This window comes from Triticum dicoccoides, chromosome 3B (genome assembly GCF_002162155.2).
Source record: "Triticum dicoccoides isolate Atlit2015 ecotype Zavitan chromosome 3B, WEW_v2.0, whole genome shotgun sequence".
Classification (NCBI taxonomy): domain Eukaryota; kingdom Viridiplantae; phylum Streptophyta; class Magnoliopsida; order Poales; family Poaceae; genus Triticum; species Triticum dicoccoides.
Window position 1 is genome coordinate 232,335,510 of NC_041385.1, and position 16,452 is coordinate 232,351,961.

The window sequence follows — 16,452 nt, forward strand, 5'->3', positions numbered from 1 at the left end:
TGCAAGTCTATAGTCACCTATTATGTGTTATCATCCGACAACCCGAAGTGACAATAATCGGGATACTTCTCGATGATGACCGTAGTTTGAGGAGTTCATGTATTCGCTATGTGTCAATGCTTTGGTCCGGTACTCTATTAAAAGGAGGCCTTAATATCCCTTAGTTTCCACTAGGACCCCGCTGCCACGGGAGGGTAGGACAAAAGATGTCATGCAAGTTCTTTTCCATAAGCACGTATGACTATATTCGGAATATATGCCTACATTACATTGATGAACTGGAGCTAGTTCTGTGTCACCCTATGTTATAACTATTACATGAGGAATCGCATCCGACATAATTATCCATCACTGATCCAATGCCTACGAGCTTTTCACATATTGTGTTTTGCTTATTTACTTTACCATTGCTACTGTTACAATTACTACAAAACTGCTACTGTTACTTTTACCACTGTTACTGTTACTTCCATACTACTTTGCTACTAAATACTTTGCTGCAGATACTAAGTTATCCAGGTGTGGTTGAATTGACAACTCAACTGCTAATACTTGAGAATATTCTTTGGCTCCCCTTGTGTCGAATCAATGAATTTGGGTTGAATACTCTGCCCTCGAAAACGGTTGCGATCCCCTATACTTGTGGGTTATCACGCGCCTAAACGCGCGACGACGGCCATCTGGCAAAACATGAGAAACATAACCACGTCCGGGACGAAAACTGCAGACGAGCTCCAACCGAACAACGTCACGACTTGGCCCGATATAGAGGCGCCGCACACCCCCTCTGCTTCACTGACGAAGTAATGGGACATGATTTCGCAGAAGGATTTAAACCCGTAAACATCGAATCATATGATGGCACAACAGACCCCGTGGTGTGGATTGAGGATTTTCTTCTCCACATTCATATGGCCCGCAACGATGATCTTCACGCCATCAAATACCTCCCGCTCAAACTCAAGGGACCAGCTAGATACTAGTTAAACAGTCTGCCCGAAAACTCCATTGGCAGCTACGAGGAATTGGAGGGCGCCCTCCTCGACAACTTCCAAGGCACATATGTCCGACCTCCGGATGCCGATGACCTAAGTCATATAATTCAACAGCCCGGAGAGTCAGCCAGGAAATTCTGGACTCGGTTCCTAACAAAAAAGAACCAGATCATCGACTGTCCGAACGCCGAAGCCCTAGCGGCCTTTAAGCACAGCATCCGCGACGAATGGCTGGCCAGACACCTCGGCCAGGAATAACCAAAGTCTATGTCTGTCTGTGTTCTAGGAATGGGGGTACCCAAACTTGCCTGCCTGCAGCCTGCGGCATGGCTCAAGGAGTGGCCCGGTACGGCCCATCTTCGTCAACACATGCTCAAGACCCTCGCGAGGGGCCAAGCCTCGTGGGGCGAACAATAGGAGGCTTCCTGAGGCAGGGCCTCGTCAGGCTGGCTCACAAGGGGGCGGAGAGATCAAGGCGGGGTACCTCACGAGGTGCCCGTGACGCAAGCCATGACGACCAAGGTGCAGGCGGGCGCCGGCCTATGCAAAGAACTTGTTTCCCCTTTGGTGCAAAGGGGGCAAGCGCAGGCAAGGGTATCAAACAAAGGCAACCATTTCGATGCAACAAGACCAAGACCAGCAGGACGGCAGAACGGAGGTCATCGTGGAGCCCAAGCCAGCATCATCGTCAGGATGTTTTGGCAGGCGAGGACCAACTTTAGTCAGGATAAGTGTACTAGATGTTCCCCTTCAAAATGGCCAATTGTTGGCGCCCTTCCCGCTCAATATTTGGGAAGAGGCCCAGGGCCTTCTCCTATAAATAGGACTAGCCACCCACAAGGTAGAGGCAGCTAGAGATCAACCAGAGAGAGAGAGGCGACTGAACTCCCCTAGCAGTTCATCGCCCCAAGAGCAAACCCTCGCTAGGTTGTTCTTCCCTTGTATTGTCCCTCATCAGCCCCAGAGGCAATCCACACACCACAAACTGGAGTAGGGTATTACACCACAATGGTGGCCTGAACCAGTATAAATCTTGTGTCCCTTGTGTTGTTCTTCGAGTAGTCTAGATCCCTACGGCGCGGTGAAACATGGGTAGGCTGGGGGTGTGATCTCCGCGTGCACCCCAGTGTTCGAACCTCAAGGGTCTGCCAGAACCCGAAATACGCCATTTGGCGCACCAGGTAGGGGTGTGCCGGAATCTGCCTTCCGTTGCCTCGTGTTTTCACCGCCTGTCCCATCCATGTCAGACACACGTCGCGCCCGTGCCGAGCGCCGGGCCGCTCTCGCTGCTCGAGTCGCCCAGACGGCCCCCGTCGGCGGGCGCCCCCGTCGTTCCCCGTCACCTGCCGTCAACGCCGCCACCGGCCCGGCGGGGAACGAGCAGCAGGCGTCGTCCCTGCATCCATCGTTGCGGCGAGAAGGCCACCGCCACTCCGTCGCTGACTCCGGCCGGCTCCTTGTCCCACGCCCGTCGCGCTCCTGCGGACGCGCACCCCGTGCTGCTCCTGGCGCGGGAGCTCCTGCACTACCATCCCGTCGACGACCTCTACGACGAGTGGCTCAAGCACATCACCGAGCTCGTCAGCGCCACTGGGGGCTCCCCTACATCGTCCCTCTCATTGCACCGCGCACCGCCCTGCGCGGGCGACGAAGCTCCGGGGGTGCCTCAGCCGCCTCCGCCTCAAGAAGGCACCTTGGCACCAAGGCGCATGGCCCCTGGGTGGAACCCACTCTGTCCGGCGCCAGCACAGCAAGAGAAGAGCTGCCAAGAGATCCCTCGTCCCCAGGAAGCCGCCCGTGTGCTCCCCGCACCGGCTCGGCACGAGCGCGCACCTGCCCCTGCGCATCAAGACCCCGTGCTGCACCCGGCAGCAGCGCACAGAGACCTGCAAGATCAAGCTCTCCGTCACCAAAGGGCTTCCACGGCCACTGCAGGCTGTCGTGCCTTCTCCGCCAAGCTGCGCAGCGTGGCCTGGCCGGGCAAGTTCAAGCCAGACCTGCCCCCGCGCTACGATGGCACGGCTGACCCTGCCGAGTTCCTCCATCTCTACGAGCTGGGTATCGAAGCCGCTAATGGAGACGAGAAGGTCATGGCGAACTGGTTCCCCATGGCGCTCAAGGACGGCGCCCGCACCTGGCTCCTGAACCTGGCTCCTGGCACGATATCCTCCTGGGACGAGATGTGCACCCGATTCATCACCAACTTCCAAGGCACTTGCGACCGGCCCCCGGCCATGAGCGACTTGTGCCGCATCAAGCAACAGCTGGGGGAGACCCTGCAGAAGTTCATCCAGCGCTTCAACAATGCTCGCCTTAAGATCCCCAAGGTATCTGAGGAGGCCATCATCTCAGCCTTCTTCGACGGCGTGCGTGACGTCAAGATGAAGGAGGAGCTCACGATCTATGAAGACCTATGCACTTCCCTAGAGCTGTTCAATCTGGCGACCAAGTGCACTAGGGCTGAGGAAGGGCGCCTGTCCCTCCTCGAGCTGCTAGCCGCTGACCCAGAAGAGAAGAAGCCCAAGACCAAGGACATGAAGCACAAGGGGGATGCCGTGCTTGCAGCAGATCCTGACACCAAGCGAGGCAGAGATCAGCCTGAGTCATCCAAGGGCAGCCGGTACTGCGTGTACCACGACCTCCACACCCATAACACCAACGAATGCCAAGAGCTCAGAGCCGCGCGAGACGTGCGTGCCGGCCGACGCCCCGAGCGCAGTGGCAGGGGCTATGGACGAGGAGGAGGAAGAGGTGGAGGACGATGGGAAGACCGTGGCTCTCGCCAAGGGTGGCGTGACCGACCTCGCGAGGACCGTTGGCAGGACCAGCCTCGTGAGGGAGGTTGGAGGGACCCACCTCACGAGGGGGGTTGGAGAGATCAGCCTCGCGAGGATCGCCCACAAGGCAATGCGGGACTCCCTCCTCTGCCACCACAGCCAAGGAGGAACGAAGACCATCACCAGGACGAGGGGGCTGGAGGCTTCCAGGAGCCGCGCGCAATCGCTTGCATCTTGGGCGGCGCACAAGCCCCGGCCTCTCAGCGCATCTTCAAGCAGTTTGCCCGCGAAGTGAATGCAGTCCTCCCCAAGCTCAAGGCCACACGCCCTCTCAGGTGGTCATCATGCGCTATCACGTTCAGCTCAGCGGATCAGCTCAAGTGCGCGGCCACAGCAGGAGTCCTCCCGATGCTTTGTTCCCCAATCATCAGCAACGTGCAAGTCACCAGGACCCTCATCGATGGAGGAGCAGGGCTCAATGTCCTATCCGTCGAAATGTTCAACAATCTCCAAGTGCCATACAATAAGCTGCAGCCAACCAAGGCCTTCTCAAGAGTCACTGATGGTTCCACGGTTCCGATCGGGCAGGTCCGCCTGCCTGTTACCTTCGGGACGCGTGACAACTACCGCACCGAGCTCATCGACTTTGATGTCGTTCACATTCGCCTGCCGTACAACGCCATCCTCGGGTACCCAGCTCTGGCCAAGTTCATGGCCGTGACCCATCACGGCTACAATGTCCTCAAGATGCCAGGGAGCAGTGGGGACGTCACTGTGCCTTGTGAAGAGAGAGACGTTGTGTGTTCCCTGGAACATGCCTTCCAAGTCGCATCAATTGAAGACCCAGACCACATGAACGGGAGGCCTCCCGAGGCTGCTCCAAAGAAGAAGAAGACATCGCCCGACCCGACACCTCGGGAGGCTGGCCCCTCAGGGTCAGCGCCCATTCAGGGGGCACCTCCATCTGTCGCATAGGGAGGCGCCCGGCACCCTCCTCGAGCAAGGCTCGGGGGCTCTCTCCTGGAGGGCCATCGACTTTGCTAAGATTACGAGGGAGGCACTTGGGCACCACTTGGAGGCGTGCTTCAACACACGTTTCCCTCAGGAGGAAGCAAGGCAAGGAGGGCCAAACCCTCAGGAATTCATCAGCGAGATCATTCAGGAGTTGCAGGAGTCAAGAGTCATGAGTGGCAGCCGCCACTTGCCCGCCGTAGCTCCCCATCCAGGCGAGGATGGTGGGCCGCGCGTCAGCGTCGACATACCAGGATTCAACCGAGCCGCCTCTCAGGAGCGCCTCTGGCCCTCACGCATGGGGCACTGCGAAGGCCCACCTCACAGCTATGTGCGCATGCCTTACGGCCTGACTAACGCGGCTGTTGCGCGTTAGCGCCTCATGAGGAGCATCTTGGAGGCTCAGGCGGTCAGGCATTCCGCAGTCCTGGCGGAGATGGAAATGGTCCGTGAGGAGCCGCCAGTGCCCCCGGAGCCTCCCGAGGCCCCTGGGCCTGGGGGCTCGTGAAGATCGTCTCCCGCAGCGCACGCCATCCGCTACTTCAGCATCCCTCCATCTTCAGCATCATCAGGTGACATCCTTCGAGTTTCATTTTCAACTGGGAGCGCCCCCCAGGGATGCATCATTCCTAGGCCGTGTGGGTCCGTCCCTGCGGGGTGTATCCCCTTTAGTTCAGGTTTTCAACTTACCTTATTGGGGGCGCCCCTCGGGCTGCATCATCCCCAAAGTCGCTCGGGCCCGACCCAGTGGTCATCGTTTCTTTCTGCGCCTATCTAAATGGATTTGCTTCTTCATGGCTAACGTGCTTGACCTAATCGCCCGCTCGATTGACACCAACTGATGGAGCTGCTTCCTCATGGCACGACGCTTGCGCATGGGTCCATCCCTGCAACGTCGACAAACCTGAACGGCTGAGCTCTGGCCGCGGCAACCCCGCAAGGCGCCACCTCACCAAGCCTTCAGTGCCTCGTCACCCTCCTAGAGCAACCAACAGCTGGCCGGCAGTTGTAACAGCAAACCCTCATTTTTCTCATGATGAACTCGCAGGATCGTTTTAAGGAGCAGCGTCCGGCGAGGCCTCCGCGGCGTCTCCTTCGCTCTCATCCGCGCAAATCGCTTGCACGTTAAAAGGGGGTTACCTGAGCATTGCAACTCATGGGCTCTTACTGGCTCCCCAGCCCTCACCCTCTGGCCTTGTCCACGACATTGCGACCTGGCATACTAGCGACGGCTGAGCCCCGCTCGAGGCCGGGACCTGAGGACGTAGAGCACAAAGGGGAGCAAAGACGAGAGGGAAGAGGCACGTGGGGGACCTCGCCAGGCAATTCCTCGGCTGCCAACGCACGGGCCCGACGCCGTGGCAAGGAGTGGTTTTGTGACACCCCAAAATTTTAACCTTGTTTTATTAATTAAAATTTTGCCAGGAAACTTAAACTTTTATTTTCTGGATTTCCTTTTGATTTCAGAACCATTCTTTTCCTTATTATGATGGAGTTCTTACCCCAAGTGAAAACTTCTTAGTCATTATTGGACTTATTTCCCCTCTCAAATAAAACAATTCTTTTACCAGTGGGATCATTTATATAATTATTTTTCCCCGAGCTTTATTTCTCTAAATTGGTTCTTCATAAGTTTTAGGGTTCCATTTTGCACTGCAACCCTTTGATAAATTTATTTAAAAATCCCACCAAAATTTGGAGATGTCATGTGATGTTTCTAAACCACTTTTATGCAAAAAGATATTTCATTCATTGGATATTTTGAGTTCTACACCAAGTTTTCAAATCTGGCCAGTGGGCAATTTTACACTACAACCTATTTAAATATTTCTTTAATACTTCTACCAAAATTAGGGGAGGTCAGTAGGAGCATATTATTCAACTTTATGCAAAAACCCAGGGATGTTCTTTGAAAAAATTGAGTGAATCATCCTCATCTTCCTTCTGGTGCAACTTGGTGATTTGTACTGCAACCATCTTTTAACTTGCTGCTTTGACCATGAGTTTTATCCTGCTTGTAGTACACCTTACCAAACCCTTAAGTCCAGGAGATTGGACCCATTGGGAGATTTTTGGTCCATGAAATGGTGCCCTTAACTTTCTGTGTAGAATTGGTTTTCTTAAAAACTTGCACTAACAAGTTTCTAGTTTTGCCAAACTAACTTTACCACCCTCTTATTCATCCAAAGAGACTATGATCTGGATATTTTGGCCCCTCCAAGAGTTGCCTAGATGCCATTGGCATTCTGTCAAACACTTTGAGTGCATGGACAGTTTTGACATGATTTTTGTTTTCCTCTGTGAACTTGCACCTCTGGACAAACTAGCATGTCCACTAAGCACCTAGACGACCCTAACCCAGCCCTGCTAATTGCCAGCCTCACCCACGCTGGCATTTCGCCGAGCACCTGGTGCGCGTGCTCTGGGCGCGCCCAGAGCGCGCGTTTTGCATGTGCCGCGCCCGAGCCGTCGCGCCCCTAGCCTGTTCCCCGAGCTTATCCAAACCCTCTTCCGCTCGCAGCGTAGGGCCAAGCCTCGACCTGTACCCCCTCACGAGCACCACAGCCCCTCGCCACGTCTCTGGCAAGCCAGAAGCTAGCTGCCCGACAGCCTCTGCACTGGTCGGCGGCGCCCAAGCCACTCCCGCTCGCCAGCTCGCCCCTGGAGCAGTGCCCGCTCGTCCGCTAGCTCCTGCCGCCATCCCCAGCCCCGACACGGTGCCCTGCAAGCAACAGAACGGCGGTCGCCGACGATCCTATCCACGGCCGCCGCAAACCGACCTTGATGCGCTATAAAAGGAGCCACCCAGGCAACCTCAGGCCACTCCCATAGCGCCCCCACAGCCAGCAATCATCGGGGGAAAGCCGTCTTCCCCAACTCCGACCGGTTCGGCCGCCGCCACGCCCCAGCCCCATTCACCGCAACCAGAGCCCCTCCCGTCCGTCCAACGCCACCACCATACTCCACATGATCTTGTGGAGCCGCCCAGACCTTCAGCCTCGACGGAAAGCCACCGTAGCACGGACCCCCAAAACTCTCGAAGCCACCGGCCGCCGCGAAGCTCGCCGCCGGCAACTCCCTTCGACCCCGCCGGCAAGTCGACCACTAGGAGGACCGCCCTGGTCTTCCGGATCTATCCCTGTCCTTGGATCACCGTGGGGAGCCGCCGTTCGACGGCGGCGATCGCCGGAGCCCCGCCCCACTCGGACAGAGGAGGAAGAGGAGCGCGTGCGACTGGTCAAACCTGACCTGTGGGCCAGGTGGGCCCACTGTCAGTGAACCAATGCCGGTCCACGCAAGCATAAGTGGAAGCGTATTTCCAGAGTACGTCTTCACGTGTACATATTCGAATCGTTTTCTTTTCTTTCTCTGTTTATTTTAAAACCAGAAATTTGACTAAACTTTGACTGGCTATATCTTTTTAAATAAAACTCCAAATGAGTTGATTCTTTTTCCTACCTCTCTCAAATTTAGTCTAGTTTATTTTAAGACTTATTTGAAAAAAATTCAGGCAACTTTTTTGCACTATTTTTAAAGTATGTGATTTTTGAAAATAGGAATTTGAGGGGAGATTAAAACTTTCAATAGTTTTGGAGTGCACCTCACCCCTCCACAACTTGAAGGCATGCATTCTGGACCCTGGCATAATTTTTGTGTGTGTTATCTGACACGGTTAAAATACCACCCCGACACGGAGAAACCGATATTTTATGTGATGATATGTTCAAACTCATGAGTGCATATTAATGATCTCATGCTATTGGAGTTTGATATGTTTGGGATGGTAGTCACCATCATCCGCCCTTCATGCATACCGGAAGGATCTGGGAAAGCCTCTGCCTTGGGTAGGCGTGAGCTTGTCTCCGGTCTCCGTCGGGACGGTTACGTCCGGTATAACATGGTAAGGTGTAATGAGTGGCGATTCTGTTGGTTGAAATATTTTTGTTATACATGTCATGCAGGGAATTTTTAAACCTCCTGAGTCGACCGTATATCGAGTCTTGTTCCAGTAACCCCCATACTTGTTTTTGTACTACCACTTGTCCCTGCCGCAGGTAGGGTACGGTTCAGTAAGTTGTCAACCCCTTTCTTGGCACACACCATACAGAGAGGCCATGGTGGAAGATACCGGCTGCATCCGGTAGGCATGCCACCTGGTCCGGGGGCATGGGTGTTTCCGGTTGGGACCGAGAGGGGGGCACCCCTTAGAGCGTGCGTCATAAATTTGATCCCATGCTACGCGAGGTTGTAGCCTCCCCACTTAGAGTTTTACTTGACAGGTGTCGTGGGTGATTCCAGACACCGGTAAGTTAAGCTGGTGTGTGCAAGTCAGGTGTGTTTTCAATTAAAAGACCGTAGACGGAATTAGTCCCGATGGGCTAAAGGAATCCGTTACTCGTGGGTAAAGAGTACACCCTCTGCAGAGATAATATCTATTCGAATAGCCGTGTCCATGGTTAAGGACTACAGTCTGGGTCGGGTCAAGTGTCGGTCTTAGTGTCGGTCTTCGAAGGAAAACTACTAAACCAGAACATTGATTATGACCGGTGACATATGATGATTATGATTATTATTATTGTGGACTAACTATTTTCATTACTTGATTTATTGAGTATCCCTGGGATGGTTCTACCTCCTGGATATTCACTATGATTGTTTCTTTATAAGCCCTTTATGTGGTGTCGCTGAGACGCCCGACTGTGGCATGCTTGTTATTTATTTACTTTATAAGCCCTTTATGTGGCGTCGCACAGACGCCCGACTGTGGCATGCTTGTTATTTATTTACCTTATAAGCCCTTTATGTGGTGTCGCTGAGACGCCCGACTGTGGCATGCTTGTTATTTATTTACTTTATAAGCCCTTTATGTGGCGTCGCACAGACGCCCGACTGTGGCATGCTTGTTATTTATTTACCTTATAAGCCCTTTATGTGGTGTCGCTGAGACGCCCGATTGTGGCATGCTTGTTATTTATTTACTTTACAAGCCCTGTATGTGGTGTCGCTTCGACGCCCGACTAAGGCATGCTTCATATCATGACCCTTTCGAGGCGTCGCTTCAGACACCCGATCGGTGCATGTTATTCTACTCCATTATTGCATATTCATGTTGCATATGAATAACCTGCTTGCACGCATCATGGATTTTATTATATGACGGACATTGTGATCGTAGAGTAATTCAGGGCACGATTATCATTTGTTATATTATACCCGTGTTCATAATGTTTGCGAGTACATTCAAAGTACTCACTGGCTTGTCCCTGGCTATTGTCTTGGCCAGATTCCTTGAATGGAGAGGAGCGTTGCGATGACAGCCCCGGAAACTGAGCAACGATGATAGCAGCCTCGCGAAGATAGGAGTTAACCTGGTCAGCTGTTCCTGTGGAAAATGGAGTCCCATAGACACTGATGATCCACAAACCACTTCCGCCATCAACCACTAGAAACCAATTGTGGTACCCACAGGCCAGAATGGTCTTGTACTACATATTTTGTATTTTGCTTGGAATTTCTGTATCAAGTTGGTGCCTCATCAGCTAACAGTAATCCTGGGGCTGGTGAGCACAAGGGCCATTTTCTGGAAATTTATACCCGGAAAACCGGTCGTGACAGGTTTCTGACCCCCGAGATAAGTCATCCTCCGGAATCACTAGCTGTCACAGCGCCGACCACACACCTAATGTAGTTCCGTTTTTGGAGACATCGCACTCCGTTCTCACCGAGCGATGGCTGCTTGAGCGCTAAAGGGGACCTCGTGAGCATCGCGACTCAGGGGCTCTTACTGGACCCTGGGCCGCTCACCTCCTGGCCTTGACCATGGCATCGCGACCTGGCATACCAGCGACGGCTGAAGCCTGCCTTGGGACCGGGACCTGTCAGCGCAGAGTGTCAAGCCCTCGCGAGGTTCGAAAGGAGGAACTAAGCTAAGACAGGACGAGCACCCCTCACCACTTCATGATAAGGATCATATTAACAAACGGAACTACAAGCACCTTACAAACCCCCACGAGGTGTGTTCTTCGATTCCTCGTAGGGAACAAAAGGAGCAGATCCTAAGGAGTGCTAACTACGCGCGCCACCGCAAGAGACACCATCATCAACAGTGGGCCGCCAGCCACCGTCGCCAACCCCATATAGATCAGTGGCGACGACGGCCCGATGAGCCCGCCCTGCTCCGGCCCATCTTTGTCAACACATGCTCAAGACCCTCGCGAGGGCCTAAGCCTCGCGGGGCAAATGACAGGAGGCTTCCTCAGGCACGGCCTCGTCAGGCTGGCTCACGAGGGGGCGGAGAGATCAAGGCGGGGTACCTCATGAGGTGCCCGTGATACAAGCCATGACGACCAAGGCGCAGGCGGGCGCCGGCCTGTGCAGAGTCCTTGTTTCCCCTTTGGTGAAAAGGGGGCAAGCGCAGGCAAGGGTATCAAGCAAAGGCAACCATTTCGGTGCAACAAGACCAAGACCAGCAGGACGGCAGAACGGAGGTCATCGTGGAGCCCAAGCCAGCGTCATCGTCAGGATCTTTTGGCAGGCGAGGACCAACTTTAGTCAGGATAAGTGTACTAGATGTTCCCCTTCAAAATGGCCAATTGTTGGCACCCTTCCCGCTCAATATTTGGGAAGAGGCCCGGGGCCTTCGCCTATAAATAGGACTAGCCACCCACAAGGTAGAGGCTGCTAGAGATCAACCAGAGAGAGAGAGGCGACTGAACTCCCCTAGCAGTTCATCGCCCCAAGAGCAGACCCTCGCGAGGCTGTTCTTCCCTTTTATTGTCCCTCATCAGCCCCAGAGGCAATCCACACACCACACACTGGAGTAGGGTATTACACCACAATGGTGGCCTAAACCAGTATAAATCTTGTGTCCCTTGTGTTGTTCTTCGAGTAGTCTAGATCCTTACGAGGCGGTGAAACACGGGTAGGCTGGGGGTGTGATCTCCACGTGCACCCCAGTGTTCGAACCTCAAGGGTCTGCCAGAACCCGAAATCTGACAATGTCAGCCCTTACGGCACTCATGACCCGCTTCTGTGCGGGCGAAGACAGCTGGCTAGCCCGTAGCAACAACAACACAAGCAAACCTGGCACTTCTGAAGCCACAAAAAAGCAACGGCAAGCCCCGATGCAATAGACACAAGCGTCGAAACAACGGTGATAGTACCGAAGACACGGCGGTCAACACAGGATTCAGCGCCTCTAAGTCCGGTCAGCGGAAGAAGTCATTTAAAAGGAACAATCCGGGCCTGTCCGGTCTGGACCGCATACTAGATCAACCATGCCAAATCCATGGCACGCCGGATAAACCAACCAATCATACCAACAGGGAATGTTGGGTTTTCAAACAGGTCGGCAAGTTAAACACCGAGAATAAGGAGAAAGGGTCGCAAAGCGAGGACAATTACGAGGAATCCTGACAACCGAACACGGGGGGACAGAAGAAATTCCCCCCCCCCAAGTTAAAACGGTGAACATGATATACGCCACCCATATCCCCAAGAAGGAGCGCAAGCGTGCACTCAGGGACGTCTACGCAATGGAGCCAGTCGCCCCAAAATTTAACCCATGGTCCTCCTGTCCAATCATCTTCGACCGCAGGGACTATCCGATCAATATCCGTCATGGCGGTTCAGCCGCACTGGTCCTTGACCCAATTATTGACGGAATACATCTCACACGAGTCCTCATGGATGGTGGCAGCAGCCTGAACCTGCTCTATCAGGATACAGTGCACAAAATGGGTATCGATCCCTCAAGGATCATGCCCACAAAAACCACCTTTAAAGGTGTCATACCAGGTGTAGAGGCCTGTTGTACGGGCTCAATCACACTTGAAGTGGTCTTCGGATCCCCAGATAATTTCCGAAGCAAAGAGTTAATCTACGATATTGTCCCCTTCCGCAGTGGCTTTCATGCACTGCTCAGATGAACTGCATTTGCTCGATTCAATGCGGTACCGCACTATGCTTATCTCAAGATCATGATGCCCGGACCTCGCGGTGTTATAATAGTCAATGTAAATACGGAGCGCTCCCTCCGTACTGAGGAACACACCGCGGCCCTTGGAGTAGAAGTACAGAGTAGCCTGATGTCTACTACACAACCTTATTCTTGTAGACGTTATTGGGCCTCCAAGTGCAGAGGTTTGTAGGACAGTAGCAAATTTCCCTCAAGTGGATGACCTAAGGTTTATCAATTCATGGGAGGCGTAGGATGAAGATGGTCTCTCTCAAACAACCCTGCAACCAAATAACAAAGAGTCTCTTGTGTCCCCAACACACCCAATACAATGGTAAATTGTATAGGTGCACTAGTTCGCTGAAGAGATGGTGATAAAAGTGCAATATGGATGGTAGATATATGTTTTTCTAATCTGAAAATATAAAAACAGCAAGCTAAAAATGATAAAAGTGAGCGTAAACGGTATTACAATGCTAGGAAACAAGGCCTAGGGTTCATACTTTCACTAGTGCAAGTTCTCTCAACAATAATAACATAACTAGATCATATAATGCAACAAAGAGTCACTCCGAAGTTACTAATAGAAGAGAACAAACGAAGAGATTATTGTAGGGTACGAAACCACCTCAAAGTTATCCTTTCTGATCGATCTATTCAAGAGTCCGTAGTAAAATAACACGAAGCTATTCTTTCCGTTCGATCTATCATAGAGTTCGTACTAGAATAACACCTTAAGACACAAATCAACCAAAACCCTAATGTCACCTAGATACTCCAATGTCACCTCAAGTATCCGTGGGGATGATTATACGATATGCATCACACAATCTCAGATTCATCTATTCAACCAACACAAAGAACTTCAAAGAGTGCCCCAAAGTTTCTACCGGAGAGTCAAGACGAAAACGTGTGCCAACCCCTATGCATAAGTTCATTGAACCCGCAAGTTGATCACAAAAACATACATCAAGTAGATCACATGAATATCCCATTGTCACCACAGATAAGCACGGCAAGACATACATCAAGTGTTCTGAAATCCTTAAAGACTCAATCCGACAAGACAACTTCAAGGGGAAAACTCGATTCATCACAAGAGAGTAGAGGGGGAGAAACATCATAAGATCCAACTATAATAGCAAAGCTCGCGATACATCAAGATCGTGCCGAATCAAGAACACAAGAGAGAGAGAGAGAGAGAGAGAGAGAGAGATCAAACACATAGCTACTGGTACATACCCTCAGCCCCGAGGGTGAACTACTCCCTCCTCATCATGGAGAGCGCCGGGATGATCAAGATGGCTGAGGGAGTCCTGGATTAGGCGGTATCCGGACAGCCGGACTATGTACAACGTCCGGACTATTGAAGCGTGAAGATACAAGACTCAAGACTTCGGCCCGTGTCCGGATGGGACTCTCATTTGCGTGGAAGGCAAGATTGGCAATTCGGATATTGTGTTTCCTTCCTTGTAACCGACTCCATGTAAACCCTAGCCCTCTCCGGTATCTATATAAACCGGAGAGGTTGGTCCTTAGAAGGCCGATCACAACTACAATCATACCATCATAGGCTAGCTTCTAGGGTTTGGCCTCTACTATCTTGTGGTAGATCTACTCTTGTACTACCCATATATTCAATATTAATCAAGTAGGAAGTAGGGTTTTACCTCCATCGAGTGGGCCCGAACCTGGGTAAACATCGGTGTCCCTTGCTTCCTGTTACCATCAGCCTTGACGCACAGATCAAGACCCCCTACCCGAGATCCACCAGTTTTGACACCGACATTGGTGCTTTCATTGAGAGTTCCTCTGTGACGTCGCCGCAAGGCTCGATGGCTCCTTCAATCATTGATATGTCCATTTTGCATCATGCTTTTATGTTAATATTTATTGCATTACGGCTGTTATTTCACATTATGTCACAATACTTATGGCTATCCTCTCTTACTTTATGAGGTTTACATGAAGAGGGAGAATGCCGGCAGTTGAAATTCTAGGCCGGAAAAGGAGCAAATATTGAAGGCCTATTCTGCACAACTCCAAAAGTCCTGAAACTCCACGGAGTATCATAAAATAAATAAAGAAAAATCGTCGCCAAAGATGAAGGCCAGGGGGCCTACACCCTGCTCACGAGGGTGGGGGGCGCCCCCCCTGGGGCGTGCCCCCCTACCTTGTGGGCCCCCTAGTGGCTCTCCGATGCCCATCTTCTCCTATATGAAGTCTTTCGATGAGAAAAAAATAGAAGGCAACCTTTCGGGACGAGACTCCGCCGCCACGAGGCGGAACCTTGGCGGAACCAATCTAGGGCTCCGGCAGAGCTGTTCTACCGGGGACACTTCCCTCCGGGAGGGGGAAATCATCACCATCGTCATCACCGACGCTCCTCTCATCGGGAGAGGGTAATCTGCATCAACATCTTCATCAGCACCATCTCATCTCCAAACCCTAGTTCATCTCTTGTATCCAATTCTTGTCTCCAAGTCCGGCATTGGTGCTAGTCCGTTGCTAGTAGTGTTGATTACTCCTTGTAGTTGATGCTAGTTGGTTTATTTGGTGGAAGATCATAAGTTCAGATCCTTTATGCATATTATTACCCCTCTAATTATGAACATGAATATGCTTTGTGAGTAGTTACGTTTGTTCCTGAGGACAGGGGAGAAGTCTTGCTATTAGTAGTCATGTGAACTTGGTATTCGTTCGATATTTTGATGAGATGTATGTTGTCTAACCTCTAGTGGCGTTATGTGAATGTCGACTACATAACACTTCACCATTATTTGGGCCTAGAGGAAGGGATTGGGAAGTAATAAGTAGATGATGGGTTGCTAGAGTGACAGAAGCTTAAACCCTAGTTTATGCGTTGCTTCGTAAGGGGCTGATTTGGATCCATATGTTTCATGCTATGGTTAGGTTTACCTTAATACTTTTGTTGTAGTTGCGGATGCTTGCAATAGAGGTTAATCATAAGTGGGATGCTTGTTCAAGTAAGAACAGCACCCAAGCACCGGTCCACCCACATATCAAATTATCAAAGTACCGAACGTGAATCATATGAGCGTGATGAAAACTAGCTTGACGATATTCCCATGTGTCCTCGGGAGCGCTTTTCCTATTATAAGAGTTTGTCCAGGCTTGTCCTTTTCTACAAAAAGGATTGGGCCACCTTGCTGCACTTTATTTACTTTTGTTACTTGTTGCTCGTTACAATTTATCTTATCACAAAACTATCTGTTACCACTTATTTCAGAACTTGCAGAGAATACCTTGCTGAAAACTGCTTATCATTTCCTTCTGCTCCTCGTTGGGTTCGACGCTCTTACTTATCGAAAGGACTATGATAGATCCCCTATACTTGTGGGTCATCAAGACTCTTTTCTGGCGCCGTTGCCGGGGAGTGAAGCGCCTTTGGTAGGTGGAATTTGGTAAGGAAAAAATTTATTTAGTGTGCTGAATTTTTCTGTCACTTGTTTCTATGGAAAGTAATTCTCTGAGGGGCTTGTTCGGGGTATCTTCACCCCGTCCAGTAGAGCAAAGAGTTTCTCCTCAACCTACTCAACCTACTGAACCTATTGAAAATGAAAGTCCTTTTGAGATTCCTTCGGGTATGATGGAAAAACTGCTAGCTAACACTTTTACAGGAGATGGAACAAAGCATCCTGTTGAGCATCTACGCTATGTGGATTATGTTTGTGGACTATTTAAGCTTGCA